This window comes from Paroedura picta, chromosome 1 (assembly GCF_049243985.1).
Source record: "Paroedura picta isolate Pp20150507F chromosome 1, Ppicta_v3.0, whole genome shotgun sequence".
Taxonomy (NCBI): domain Eukaryota; kingdom Metazoa; phylum Chordata; class Lepidosauria; order Squamata; family Gekkonidae; genus Paroedura; species Paroedura picta.
Window position 1 is genome coordinate 116,279,362 of NC_135369.1, and position 15,269 is coordinate 116,294,630.

General features: G+C 43.7%; 1 long non-coding RNA gene across 2 annotated transcripts in view; it reads left to right on the plus strand.

The window, feature by feature from the left end:
* The window catches only part of LOC143841633 (uncharacterized), a 45,072-nt gene that overhangs the window by 994 nt on the left and 28,809 nt on the right, over positions 1–15,269 (plus strand). For both annotated transcript variants that reach the window (XR_013232747.1, XR_013232744.1), the window contains exon 2: positions 328–468. This is a non-coding gene — a long non-coding RNA (uncharacterized LOC143841633). The remainder of the gene's footprint in view (positions 1–327; positions 469–15,269) is intronic.

Consider the following 15,269-nt stretch of genomic DNA (forward strand, 5'->3'; position numbering starts at 1 on the left):
CCTGATCGGGCCTTTCGTTATTCATGATTCCTTTGATTTGGGGTGGGGGGGGGGGAAAGAATCATTCCTGATTGGGGGGGGATAAAACTTTCAAGAGGCATACTTGGTGTCATAACACAGTAAAACATTTTCTTTTATTTCTGGCATTGCTTATATGTGTGTCCACCTATTCTTTGCACCAGGCACATCTATATTTTTTTAAAGAAATTCCTGTCCACAGGAGAGGGAGGCGGGTGTGAGGGCGGGACTATACAGATGAATGTAGTGCATTTGGGCCTCCATACATTCTTTCTGATGGTTGCCTGCTGGTTTCTCTCCGGGTACTAGCACTTTTTAGATTGATGAATTCTCTTTATGCGATTCCCAAACTTGCACTTTAAAATGGGGGATGTTGTGAGCTGTCGGCTGGCCAGACACTGGATGTGGGTGACGTCATGTGGAGCCGCTGGAATATAATGCCTACATTAGGTAAGCATTTCACTATATTTATTGTGTGCAGAAAAGCCCTAGCTTTTTACTCCATAAAGCCAAAATGTTAACTCCAACCAGCACTTTTCTTTGTCTGATGGCAGCTGAAAATTTTCATTCAAAATGCCAATTTTGCACAAAAGTGAAGTATTGTGCACTTCAGGGAAATACTTGGGGGAAGGAAAGGAAAGCTTGTAAACAGGCTGATAAGAAAAAAAATAACAGATCCATTAAACAATTTGAAATAAATTTTTGCTTAAAATACCAGGGAGAGATTAAGGAGTTTGAAATTAAATTGGTACTAAGTATTAACTGATTTACATTTAAATATAGGAATCTTGGGGTCCAAGTAGAGACGCATTATAAAATGGCCACAGGTGACCTACTGGGGAGTGCCTGATCATCAAATGTCAACAAAGTTTGCCTCAAAGGCAAGTTTTACTTTTTATTTTAGCAATTTGTTTATTTAGGAGCATATTGGGAATAATGGCTAAACTTATTTTTTGGCTCTAGAGCAGTCTTTCTCAACTTTTTTACCACTGAGAAAACCCTGAAACATTCTTCAGGCTTCGATAAACACTGGAAGTGATGTCAGAAGACCACACACCCTTGCCACACTCACAGAAGTCACATGTCACCAGCAGTGACATCACCCAAAAACTCCCAGTGGATGTGACCTCATGCCCCATCACCCCCACCCTCCCAATGCCTTAAATGGCCCAGCAGCCTAATCCACTGGACCAGGAACATGGCAGGGGCAGGCATCTGCCATTTCTGTCACCCCATACCATTCCTCAACGCAGTTAAGTACTTACCTCTCTGGATTCATGAGCAAACAGCCTGTCAGCAAGGATTTTTATGACTGGGGCCCCTCCCCATTCCACATCCACCAGACTTATCATTGGCAATTTTGGAAGGGGGGGGCAGGTTGACATAATCATATCATATCATATCTATCATATCATATGATATATTGTTATATCATTCCTATTCAATTGAGGGGGGAGTTCTTGGGTTGTCAAGAAATCCCAAGGTTTCATGAAAACCCTGTTGAGAAAACCTGCTCTAGACCCCAGTGTAGAGGATAGGCTTCAGTTAGTTGTGTTGCAAATTTACATTGCACCACAGGACTCAAAAACAATTTTTAAGAACTGTCTTACCTCTATAGTTCCACCCCTTCATGTGCATATCTCAGTCCTGAATTCTTTTTGTTGGTTATACTGAAATGTGATAGGATGTCAGAAAGTGACTTTCTGTGTATATCAGTATAGAGACACCTGTCTCAGACTAACACATCATTCTTTATTGTCCTCAGATGGCAGTTATTTTGAGATCAGGTAGGTCTGGTACTGCAAGAGTATTACTTGTCATCACCAGATCTTACACACACATACACACAACACATAAACACACACAAACACACACCAGCATTCTTGAACTGACCAGTCTAGAAACCAAATTAGCTGTCTTTGTTATGGGTATCTGTAACAGCGGGAGGTGTTATATAATTCACTAAATGCTAAGTGAGCGGAGAGTGGACGTGTCCTGTCGGAGGCAGGGCCCAATCGATTGGGCCCTGTCTCAGACAGGACACGCCTACTCAGAACTTTGGCCCAATCATTGGGGCAAAGTTCTGACAGGGCCCATCCAGGGGCTATCTGGAGACATCGCTTTCAGTCTGCCCCTGACCACCACAGGGAGAGGAGGTCAGTAGGGCTGCCAAGGGGGGTGAGAACAGAGGCTTGGACAGGCTGCGCCAGCCCTTTTCGCCCCAAGGCTGTCCTAACTGTCATGTCCAACTGCAAATTGCCTCAGAACCCTGACAGAGCTGGCAGGAGGCTGCAGAGTGCTCCCCCTCCCACCCCCTCCCTTCAGGCCTGCTGCTAAGGAGCCTCTGACAGGCCCTGACTGAGGGGAGGGAGGCCTTTCCAAGAGCAATGCAGAAAAGCTTCAGGGCATGGGGGTGGGCCTTCCTTTTGAGGGGGGGGACTTTCCCCTTCTGCCAAACAGTTGGCTGACAGGGAGGCCACAGTAAAGCCCCTTCTCACTTAAAATACTGCTCTGGCCGGAGGTTAGACACAGTCAAGCCATGTGTCTTTCTTCTTTGCAACTCTCTGCAGATTGGAGGCCACTGCACAGCGTAATTCTGCAGATGAAACTGGATGCCCTTCTCCTGTTTCATCTGCACAACAACCCTGTGCAGTAAACCTCAAGTCTTTCAATTCAACAACAACCTGTGTGGGAGAACTTAAATATTTCTTCTCCACCACAACCCTGTCCAAAGTAGCCCTTTCTGCCTGGGGAGCTGATCTTTATATTCTGAGGTTGAGCTGTAATTCCAGGAGCTCTCCAGGCCCCATCTGGAATTGGTTGCCATGTAATCTCCCCCTAAGAAGAGTCTCCTATCTGATTTTCCCTTCACATATCTGAAAACATAGCTCTGGAAAGCTCATCTGTAACCACTATGCCACAATTCCCAAAGGTCAGTCCTCTCCCATACTCAATGAACATTCCACACCACAGGTTCTTGACACCCATATCTCCACACCCATGCCCTCATTTGTCTCCACGCCACCACAACCTCCCACACAACACACACATTCAACCCCAGACTGGACAACTCCTCCCCTTCCTCTTCCCACCGCCAAGCTCTAGTGCCCATTGTATTCCTGGATACAGCAGGCTTTGCCCCTAGTTAATAATAAGTCCACAAAATTCAGACTTTGACATATGATATGAAATACAGCCAATCAATGTAATTGGGTCTGATGTAACACATGTTAGCCAAAAAACATGAGAAACTGTCAGAACGACTTACTGAGAATTTTCTCTTATATAAGCATTATTCAAAATCTACATTTGCTCTGTAACAATGCTTGGTTTTTATATGGATATTTGTATGAATGCTTTCCCCCAAGCTACGTCAACATCTGTTCATATTAGACTTCATTCCTGTTATTCATACTAATCATATCTGCAATGGCATATAAAGTGAGTCTTTATAAATGGAATTCCTTATTTCTCTTTCCACCTCAGATTCTTGGGAAATCACTATTAAACCACTGCCTGGCATTTCCCCTCATGTTAAAATACGAGAAACTAGTAGAATATTCCTATAAAACATTTACAACTGATTTGGCAGTTGACACTTGTGTCATCAATCTTGATTCAATCTTCATCCAGTAAGATCTAAGATGAAGGTGGAGGATCTCGCTAAAATGATGACGATGACGATGATGATGATTTCTATAATGCTCCTATACTGGGCTTCGGGTAGTTCACCACAATACAAAAGAAAACATTGGCTAGAATTTTTCAGAAGTTAAAAGAATTTTGATTAGCAAAAATTTCTCAAGACAGTTTCATGTATCTCTGTCTGAGGCCTGGGACCTTTCTTCCTTGAGACCTGCTTCATGACATGTTAATAAGATGAATCAAAGAGACTAGGGCTTGTTTCAAATGGCAGCATCCCTCGCAGACACGACTTTTCAGCTTAGTATGTGACCAGAGGCTGTTACAATATTTATTTTTTAAATTTATTTATATTTATAGTCTGCCACTCCCTGTGGCTCTTCACCCTGTGGGTATGAATCTATTGGCTGGCCCAACCTGGTGGGCAGTTTACATTAAAAAGATAAGAACAACATAAAACTCCCAGTACAATCAATCAATGGCAGCTACAATCCACAGACTACTTTCTCCAATGCAAACCCTCAGGCCTTCTGGGCAGCTGTCGCTGTTGCACTGATAGGTGACCACAGGTGATGTTTGGCTTGGAAGGGCTACAGATACAAGAGGTATAAAGGGGTACAAAGGCGAGGGACCCAATCTTCCTATCCTGGCCTCAACCAAATGCCTGGTGGGAGAGGTCTTGCAGGCCCTGTGGAACCTAGAGAGCTCTGTCAGGGCCCTCAGCTCTTCCAGGAGCTTATTCCACCAGACTGGGGCCAGGACCGAAAAGGCCCTGGCCCTGGTCGAGACCAGGCACAGTTCTTGGGGCCCCAGGACAGCCAGCAGATTTATACTTACAGAATGAAGAGCCCTGTGGGGAGCATAATAATACAACTGCCCAATAATACAACTACCTGATCAGTGATAAATAAAATAATAAAAAAACAAAATAACATTGAGCGCCATGTTAAAATGTTGAGTGCCAAAGCATAGCATAATTTGGAACACATTAAATATCAAGCAAAAATTTTGCAATGATTTCCTTAGCATCCAGCATATAGGTAACATTCAGGTAGTAATTAGAAAGGAGACAATTTTATCCTGCAATGAGTGTGAAGCTAGCCTGGCTAAAACGACTGAAAGAAACTTGAACCTAGGAGCTGAATACAGATGGCAAGACAGGAGATATGGAGGGAGGTCCTCTAACGTGGTATAGTGGTTGAAGAGCAGTGGACTCTGATCTGAAGAACTGGGTTTGAGTCTCCATTCCTCTGCATACAGCCATCTTAGGCTAGTCAGTTCTCTACGGGGTGATCTCACAGAGCAGTTCTGAGCTCTCTCAGCCCCATTTACTTTACAGTGTGTCTGTTGTGGGGAGAGAAAGGGAAAAGTGTTTGTAAGCCACGTTGGGACTCCTTTGGGCAGTGAAAAGCAGGGCATAAAAAACCAGCTCCTCTTCTCTTTTTCCCTTCAGTTCAAGAACTCTACAAATGCAGACAATTTGCCAAAGGCTGTCCAGAAACTCAGACAAGGACAAGTCTTTCTAAACATGAGAGCCTTTGAACTGGAGATATGAAGGATTAAACCTAAGAGCCTTCTGTATGCAGAGAAGATGTTCTACCACCAAGCCACAGGCTCTCCTCTTAAGTAAATCCCATCAGATGGTATATGTCTACTAGATTAAAACTCCAGAGACATACAAAGGATTAAAAATTTTATAGCTACCAAACAGAAGTTGGGAGGAGGGGGATGCAAGCAGGAAGATCCGACAAATCTTTCCAAGTTTCTGCAATGTAAACAGTTTACAGTGAAATAATGAGCAGACATATATATTTCCAAATCCATCAAAGGGAATTGGTTTAGAAGGAAGGGGTTTAGAAATTTGTAATCCTGTTCAGGATTGCAGTGTTAGTCAACAGGGGTACAGCTGCCACTGTAACCATGCCCCAACCCATTTATCTGAAGTGGGTCATCAGAGGAACTCTGCCATAAAACAAAACAAACAAAATACCCTAGCCCCCCCCCCCCAATCCCTCTTATTATTAGAGAAAAGTAGCCATGGTTTCTGTTCCAATTAGAACATCCTACAAAGGGATCAGGGCAAGTTCTTTCTTGTATCTTTGCAGAAGGCTATCCTAATGGGATAGCACAGTGTGATCAGTATTTGGGTCTATGCAAAACTATCCTTTCTTTCTGATTTAAAGATGTATACTCAGTTATCTAATGTAGTTGTTTTAATGGGTCCATAATGGGATTGACCATAATGGGGAAGGCACTGGCAAACCACCCCGTATTGAGTCTGCCATGAAAACGCTAGAGGGCGTCACCCCAAGGGTCAGACATGACTCAGTGCTTGCACAGGGGATACCTTTACCTTTAATGGGATTGACAGGCACCTAAAATTATATCAGAGCTAGCACAGAACTTTTCATGTTTAACATAGGCATGCCATCAAAATAACACCATGAACTAAAATCAGATTTCATCTTTGCCTTTGAAAAGTCAGTGCAGTCTCCTAGGGGAAATGAAAAAAAAAACACTAGCTTTTTAATGTTCACAGACAAAAAGGGGAAGGGGGAGACAGGGAATATTATAGTCTCTTTACTGTTTGATATTATATGGACACTCTCACTTGGAAAAGCCCTTTCCTGCTTCTGCATTCCATCCTACCTGTTCTTCTGTGTGCACTCAAACAGTTTGTTTACATCAGGTTGCAAAAGAAAAGCCACGTAAGGAAAGAACATGCTTATAATGCCCACGTCACAAGGCTCCATTTCTCTCTTGAAATGCATGCCTTTCCAATTAAGCATTGCAGATCTTGTCTCATGTATCAACATTAAATGAGCAAATGGACTTGGTATTTACACTCAGGTATTACCAGGAAGGCACTGTCAGAATCTGGGCTAGGGCTGCCAGGTTCCCCCTGGCTACCAGCAGGGGATGGAGCAGTAGGGATGTCAGATCCAATTTGGGAAACTCTTGGAGATTTGGGGATGGAGCCTGGGGAGAACAGGCATCCCAGTAGGGTACAATGCCCTAGAGTACACCCTCCAAAGCATTTATTTTCTCCAAGGTAGCTGATCTCTGTAGTCTGGAAATAAACTGTAATTCTGGGAAATCCCCAGGCCCCACCTGGATGCTGACATCCCTAACCTGGACCACTGTTTGCAATCATTGTTGTACACCTATTTCCAAAATTTGCAATTCAGTCATATCACCAGTTCAGCGGACTGATGCGAGAATAGATCAGCTAGTGCAGTGGATACTTATTCACTTATTAATAATTCTAATAAGTTGTTAATTTATTTATATATTTATGCCACCTTTCTCTGAAGGTTCAGGGCACCATCACTAAGTTATTAAAATACTGGTGAACCAGCTCTGTCTTGCAATCCCTGCAAAACAATTTAAGATCTTGCAGGGCTCTGATCTCATTTGTTATAGTATTCTACCAGACCAGGGTCAGAAGTTAAATGGCCCTGACCTTGGTTGAAGCTAGTTTTATTTCTTTAGGGCTGGGGACCCTGAACAAATTTTGGTTGCTGGAAGATAGCACTTTGGGGAGGGGGGTAGTATGGTCCCCTAGATACGAGGGTGCAGACCAGTGGTTCTCAACCTTGGGGTCTCGACCCCAAGGGGGGTCACTTGGCCTCTTCTGTGGGGTCGCCAGGAGAGGTTGGTGGCAGCAGTGGCGAACAGGGGCGGGTGGTGGCAGTGGCCGGTGGCAGCAGAGCCATGGCACTGGCCGCATCCATGCCACCTCCAGATCGTTGTGTGCTTGTGTGCACACCTGCGCACATGTGCATGCAGCCCCTGCTACCACCGCTGTTGGAGTCATGACATTACAGTGGTTGAGAACTGCTGGTCTAGACCATGTAGGGCAATGTATAATTAAATGTATGCTTGTGGTCACTAGCTTTTAAAAGGGTTAGCAGCTTCCTGAATGACGACATTTGATAAACTGCCTGCCATGATCATTAAATGGATTCTTTATGTACGGAGCCAGTATACATCTGAGTGACAGTAGCACAACTCCAGGGTGGCCTGTGTGCACCAGGGGATTTCCCCCCTATGCATACAAGGGATGCGGCAGGGCATGCTGCCCCACAGCTAGGAATCAGCAGTAGACCGGTGTGGCTGCCATGCATAATCAGTCAAACTGATACAAATTGGTTGGGTTCACAAACCCTGAAATGAACTTCAAAAATACTGTTTGTGCCCATCCCCAGTCTGGAAATTGTCCCCTCCTTTCCAATTTATGATTTTTATAAGATGCTGACTAGTTGTTGATCAGCACTCTTTTTTTCCTACTCATCTTCTTATCTGTTTGTTTGCTTGCTTTTACTTTCTATCTAGCCTAAAGGAGATTTCTGGTAAACTCAGAAGCTACTGTGGGTTGGTTGTGATAAAACTGTTGTTTTCACTATGCCTGGATGGAATCTTAAAGTTCTGCACAATCCAAGCATTGCAAATAAGAAAGGCAAAGGTAGCAGTTTTCTGAATGAGGATATGTGCCAAATACAGCTGGATAAAATGCTATTGGTAATCTGGCCTGCAACATTTCATCATTGATATGGTTCTTCTGACTCACAAAAAAGTGACCCAACTTGGGCATGAAAATATTCCCAGCTGAAATATGATGAGGCAGAACAGAGAATTGGAAGCTCCACAGCACATATGTTATGTGGTATCATTTTAGATGGCAGCAGGGAAGACTGAACACTCAAACTCTCCACTGGCATAAAACACTCCTTGCATATTAAAAAATAGCAGGCCAGCTTGCTCTGAGCTTTGTTTCCATGCTTATTTCATATTTTTCGGGTATTGTGTGAATGACCAACACGAGTCCAGTTGTTTATCCATCATATGGAACTTTTGTCTGTTCAAGATTAAACACTATCCATGGGTTAGGAATTGTAATGTCACTTGGTGATATTAAGCCATCTGCACTTTTAATCTCCATATATTAATTGGAAGCAAAGAGGCTGACATTAATCAGTGTTTGAAACAGTATGCAAAGATTGGTTTGATGTTAAAACAAGTCAAGGAGTTCATCTCTAATAGATTTACCTAATATGGTGTCCCTTATGAATGCCTGCTACTGCATGTATACTGCTTCTTGACACCACTTAACAGCAAGAAACAATGTTTACAGAGAGATACTGTTCAAGTCTTCTCTGTAACTTTCTTCAAGTGTTTTCGCCCTGCACGGAATATATCCGTTATAGGCTAAGAAGTATAATTTTATGAGACATGTAATCTGTGGATCCACTGAAACAATACGAAATAATATATAAACAGTAGTAAACAACTTCTAATTTCTTTTTCTTCTCCTCAAGTGGACTGAAATAAAGCATTTAGGGTTGAACTGCATTGTGCTGAAAATCTGCCCTTGGATTCTCTGATGTGTTTTTTAAACATTTATGGGCAGCCACAGAGTGCCGTGTGCCATTTCTCCCCCCCACCCCATAGTAATAAGTCCCCTTTCTATCTCACCACATCTTGGGCAGTATGAGCCATGACAAGGGAAAAACAAGTAATGTATGTCATGGTTGTTTCCCCCACACACTAGGCTTAATAGCAGGTCAACATTTTGGTGAAAATACAAGGGGTAAGGGATAGGCTCCTGTGCCCTAGTACCACAGCTTTGAGCTAAATGATCTTTTCACCTGCTGCTGCTCTTTCAGGTTAACTCCATGTCAATAATAGATCTTCAATGTGATGTGTAATTTGACCTGCAGTATGAGCCATGCCAACATCGTTAAGAAATGGGTATCAAGACCCCTTCTTTAACACTCTCTGAACATTGCTTTAGATTAGAATGATTATTCACTGTCTTTATTAATTGAAGCATTTCTACCCCACCTTCCCTTTGTGGCTCAAGGTGGAGGATTAGTTAGCTGTGTGTCAGTTTCCATAGGCAGTTTCAGTCTGGATGAGGTAGGATAGTGATCCCCAGCCTGTGGGCGGCGGACCACATGTGGTCCTTCGACTAATTGGAGGTGGGCTGAGAAGGACACCTTCTCCCCCCCCCCTGGCCCTTTACTTCATCCCCCCCGGCCCTTTACAACACACTTTGGGTGTCATTGTCTCCCATCACTCCCAGATGGGACTATCTCGTTGCAGAGAAACAAGCTCAGGGTTCCCATTGATTTGTCATTGTCATGAGTTAAAATTTCCATGAAAATAAAATGTTCCTTATGTTCATTGTTGTGGCGTGTCTGTATCTTATTTTGAAGGGATATTTAAACATTACCATAGCGATCAGAGAGCGTTAGGGCAGTGGTTGAGAGTAGAGGAGTGATAAAAAGGTTGGGGACCACTGAGGTAGGAAACTGGCACCAGTGCTACAAGTACCTGATTCAATACTCACATTAAGGGAGAAAGCTCTAATACCAAATTCGCATTTAAGATAAAAATAAACCAGGGTCTTATTTTTATGACTCTGGGCCACATTCATAACGAATTCACAATACCATGGCTCATCATCTTCAACTTTGCATGCTCACAGGAATTTAAGCTTGAGCTTTACTCCCAGCAATGGAATGATGCTGTTTTATTGCCGGCTCCAGTGTTCTTATGTGGGCCAAGGGACTCCCAAAGTACCCGGTCTTTTGTGCCCGTGCCCTTAAATGGCTGAGGATAAAACGCTGAAATGAAAAGGGGACACTTTTCACAGAATGCAGGTAAACAATGTCACTTGCTAACGTCAGCATGCCAACCTGCTATTAAACAGAAAGCTAAAATGGCTTTTGAAAAGATGACTGTCATAACTGCTGGTAGAAATGGAAAAGGTTTATTTTTCCATGCCAGCTCATTCCCCAGACCAGCAAAAAGCAGCACCTCTTTCATGCAGATCTGAAAAACATGGGCTCCTGAAAGAAAAAGGTGGTGATGGTCATGCAGAATGAGTGATGGTTCCATGTTATCAAACTGGCCACCACTTAAGCACACGTCTGACACATCCCTGGAGTCACTGATGACTAGAAGAACTGTTTCCTCTGAACACATTGCTCAAGGCTTCTTGCTAACCTCCTGCTGAGATTGTTCACTCCCCTGGGCCTGATAAGGGTTCCTCCAGCTGCTTGATAATCACTTGCCCTCCCTCCAAGGAGAGCCTTTCATGACATCACCTTGCCGAGGCTGTTCTGCTGCCTCCCCCCTGCCTGGCCTCATTAAGAAGAAAACTCAGGATTTGATTGGCACAGATTGGAGAGGAGCCACTTTCAGGTATAGCAGCCTTAGTAATTTGGCAAAGAGTCTGTCTCTAATTGAGATACCTGGCTGGTGGATTTGTACTGACTCCAGTCATTAAACGTCTCAGAGCAATCAGCAAAGCCATTAATACATGGAATTAACCCAAATGACCTTGTCCCCACAACATTCCAGGTGAGTAGAAAGTCTCCTGGGCTCTGCCGCATGGGAAAGTGACTCCTTAATCCTTCTGATTTCATTCCCAGAACATTTGAGTGTTCTGGGATGGGCATGAACCTAAACATTCTAATTTAATTTAGGTTCAGGGCAGTCCCTGAACCAAACCTCAAACTCAGCCAGAATTTTCCTGAACCAAACCGACCAGTTCGGTCCTCTTTTCTCTCAGCTAGGGGAGATCACTTGGGAAGGGTTAAATGGCTTGTAGCCATTTAACTCATCTGTTTTACTTCTCCCTGTTTCAAAGCTCTTCAGAGTCCTATCACGTTGCTTATTACTTGTCTCATGCTATCTGACTGCATTGACTTATCTGTAAACCACTCCTGCGGAATGGTATAAATAAAACAGTAAGGGCAAAGTGGGAAGAGAAAGGGGAGCACTGAGTTCGTGATAAAAACTCAGAGGGGCCAATCGGGAACTGCAAAGTGGCTCCTGACTGGCCCGTTTGAGTGTCACTCAGAGGCCAAGTGGCCACTTGGCCCATCCTTGACTCAGAGGTAAGTGGGCCGGAGGAAGGGGCTATGCCGCTGGGAAAGAAGCAGGGAAAGGCTCTGCTCCTTTCCCGCCAGCGACCCAGGGAACTTGTCAGGGGATGGGGGTGCCAGGAAGGCTTCGACAAGGCCAGAAGAGCAAGCCCGCCGCCTCTCCGAAGCAGCAGGCCTGCTCTTCTAGCCACGCTGAAGCCGGGACCTTGGGTGGGGGGGAGGGCGGAGAAGGCCTCACCGCGGTGCTACAAGCAGGCCCGAAGCATCAGGGATGCATTGCCCCTGCTCCTTTCGCCGCACCGAGGCTGGGGGGGGGGGGAGGCTGGGAGGGGTGGCAAGCCTTCGCTGTGGTGAGAACAGCAGGCCCGGCCTTCTCCTCTCACCGCGCCCAGCCTGGCACATTGGGGGGGAGGGGGGTTGAGGGCAGAGGGCCACAGAGATGCCGTCCCAGGGGGCCCCGCTAGGAGCCCTCTGAGCCTTCCCGCCCCACCAGTGCCCATGCTAGTGCCCATTATATTTTAAAATACAATGGGCTTTACTACTAGTATACCATATAATCTGCTTTCAGTCTCAATGAGAAGGGCAGACTATAAATAAAGTGAACATATGCCCACACATATCTCCACTATAAAAGACTGAGATCATTTCCCCTTTTCCTTAGGTTAGGATACCAGTGACAATTTAGTTTGAAAGTTTCCACTTAAAAGAAGCCATCAGAGTTGGCTGTGTTTTTGAATTGCAATAAAAGGCATGGCAGTAATAATAGTCAACCGTAAGCTCTTATTTGGCATAAAACCAATGAAAAGTCATAAACAGCACCTACTGTATAGTGTCACACAACTTTCATCATTTCTTGAAGCAGTGGCTTGAGTTCAGCTCTCTGCCTCTTAAGCCTTTCCAGCATAACTTACCTGTAAATGGTTCTGTCTAGTAGGAGGGAAAGCCTTTGTATCATCTAGCTGGCATGGTGAATGAAAGCAAGGAATTTATTCTGTGGTGAGTGGCCTACATTTCTGGGACTGAAGCATGATAAGCAAACTTGGCCATCTATAAGGTTCTTTTTAGAAGGAGAGACTATTCTATATTTTATGACCGGACCATTTCTTTGAAATGCTTTGTTAAACCTTCCACTGATTAAGGAAGAAAAAAAAACACAGCAGTTACCCTTTTCATCAACGAGTCCAAATGTGAGCTTAGTTAGTTCACTGTTCAAATGCTTATTTTCATTGCATTTTTATCCATACTAAGCCTAGTGTTCAGATGGCTGATAAAAACTCTGTGCTGCTAACACATTTATTTGATCTCATAAAGCTGGATGGAGGAAACGTTCTTCATTAAACAATAGGACTGCAGGACTTGAATGGCTGGAAAACAATGGCAGAAGTGTGGGAACTATTGAGAAGTGTTCACTCATGGACAGAAAAAAGGCTACATCATGAGTTCCAGGAAGAAAACAAATTGGGAATCATATCCTACTGCATAGTTCCATGTTACCAGAAGACACTCCCAAATTATTAGTTATCTGTGAAACTGAAAGGTGTTGGAAAGTACGTGTGATTTATCAGTGTTTTTCTGCCTGCTGCCAAGGGCTAGGCCTAAGAAGGGCATAATCAACACATTCTCAAAACACTTAGGCGTTCTCTGCAGTTGTATTCTCACTGCATTAACTTCTGGATGCCGACCCCAATTTTGCGCCTGGCATTCTACATTTGTGGGTTTCCCTGGCACTATCCAGGAGTCTGTTTACACTCCCATTGGGAGAGTAGGCATTCCTAGCTCTGGCCTCACCTCCCTTCCCTTAAAAAAGAAATCCAAACGTGCAATAATGTAATGGCATAACACCCCACACTTGTTATCGTGTCTTGCTCTCATTGCCAGTCTCACTCCCCCCTCCCTTCCTCCTTCTCCTGTGGGAAAAGTGCCCAAGCGCTCTCCTTTTCCATATGCTGTGCAGCTCAATCCCCCCTCCCCACACACACAAAACTTTTCAGGAACAATGCAAATTTAAAGACATCTTGGGAAAAATGGTGCCTACCTGCACCTTTGTTTTATGTGTTTCACTTGAGGCAAGCATCCTGTGTCATCAATTTCCTCCTCCCTTCCCCCCATATAGTACGTGTTATTATTATTATTTTTAAAAAAACAGTCATTAAGTTCGGATGCTCCTGTGCTGTAAAACAAAGAAAGGGTTTTTGTACTTTGGGAAAGCTGTGGTTGGCCCCTGGATGAAATTAACAAAATTCATAACCTCCCTGCCTGACACTGACCACAGCTTCATTTCCTTTCATGAAATTGACAAAGAGTATTCCCTTGAATGTTCAGTCTTGCTGAAGGAGGAGATGGGGAGGTGGTGTGTGTGTGTGTCATGTTTATGCTCAAAAATAAGTCAGTGCTTTGATCTTTTCACAAGCCTGTCTTATTATTAATAATTATGATAATAATGATAATATAACTTTCTTTTCTTTTTGTCTCATAATTTTTGGTATTTGTGCTCTCTGGTGGGACATTTACAAAGTATAGAAGTTGTTCTGCAGGAATTGCTTGTCCTCTTAGAAAACTGTAATTGGTTCCATGGGTAGTGCACACAGGATCTCTTGTAGCTAAACCCTCATCTGGATTTCCGCTTTGGATATGTTTATCAAAATTGCATGCAGTGCAAGAATGGATGTCTGTGTTTGTGTGTGTATGATACATACATGCATATAATTCCAGAGGGATAGCTAAGGAGTAGCAGAAAAGACAACCAAGAGTCTTATGGCAGCTGAAAAACTAACAAATATATCATGGCATAGGGTTGCTATCTTCCAAGAGGGGCCTGGAATTATAGGTGATCTCCAGACTACCAAGATCAGTTTTCCTCAAAAGCAGCTCAACTATGCTTTGCTAACCCAATGCAAGCAGGTTGTAGGTACAGCTAAATAAATTCTACTAGCAGCCACTTACTAAAACTAGCTTGTCTGAAATGTCAGAAAAAGTTCATTGGTGACCAATCGCTAAAATAGAATACAAAGGCAGCATAAATAAGAAAAAAGAATAGCACTGTTCATTTGTCCTACATTTGGATTTTGCTTGATTGAGCCAAACCCACGGAGGCCTGAATTTTGGTCTTTCCTGTTGTGCATCAAAATGAGGAGAAAACCTTTGTCTTCATTCTCAGCAAGTTGGCGGGAACAAAAAGCTTCTCTCTGTATGAAAAAGAGAGGACTTTCTCCCATTCTTTTTGACATGGTTCCCTGACTCCTTTCCTCTCTCCCCAGCTAGTTCAGAGTGTTCTTGTCAAAGGCACACTTCTAAAGCTCACACAGCCTAGTATCCTTCTGAGCATTTAGGAAAGCTGGGACTGGGAATGTTAACTCCGTGAATCTGCTCAAGCTTATCCTCTCTCATGATCCTACCAAACCTCTATCATAGTCCAGTGTTTTGTGCTGATATCCTGAACTGGGACTCAGGCAGCGAAAACCTTCACTCTTAGTTTCCCACGCTCTGCATCAGCTATTGTTATAAACACAATTAGTTGGCAAAAATTAATCTCTGGGATAAAGCAGGCTGGACTCTCAGAACACCTGGGGAGATGTGAGAGAATTTGCAGGGGATATCTGAAGACTTACCCAAGCACTAATTCTAATCCTAATGGTGTTAAGACCTGGAAATAACAAGGGAGACAACATAATTATGTCTCTGCAAAACACACACACACAAGTTTAAGAGGAAAGA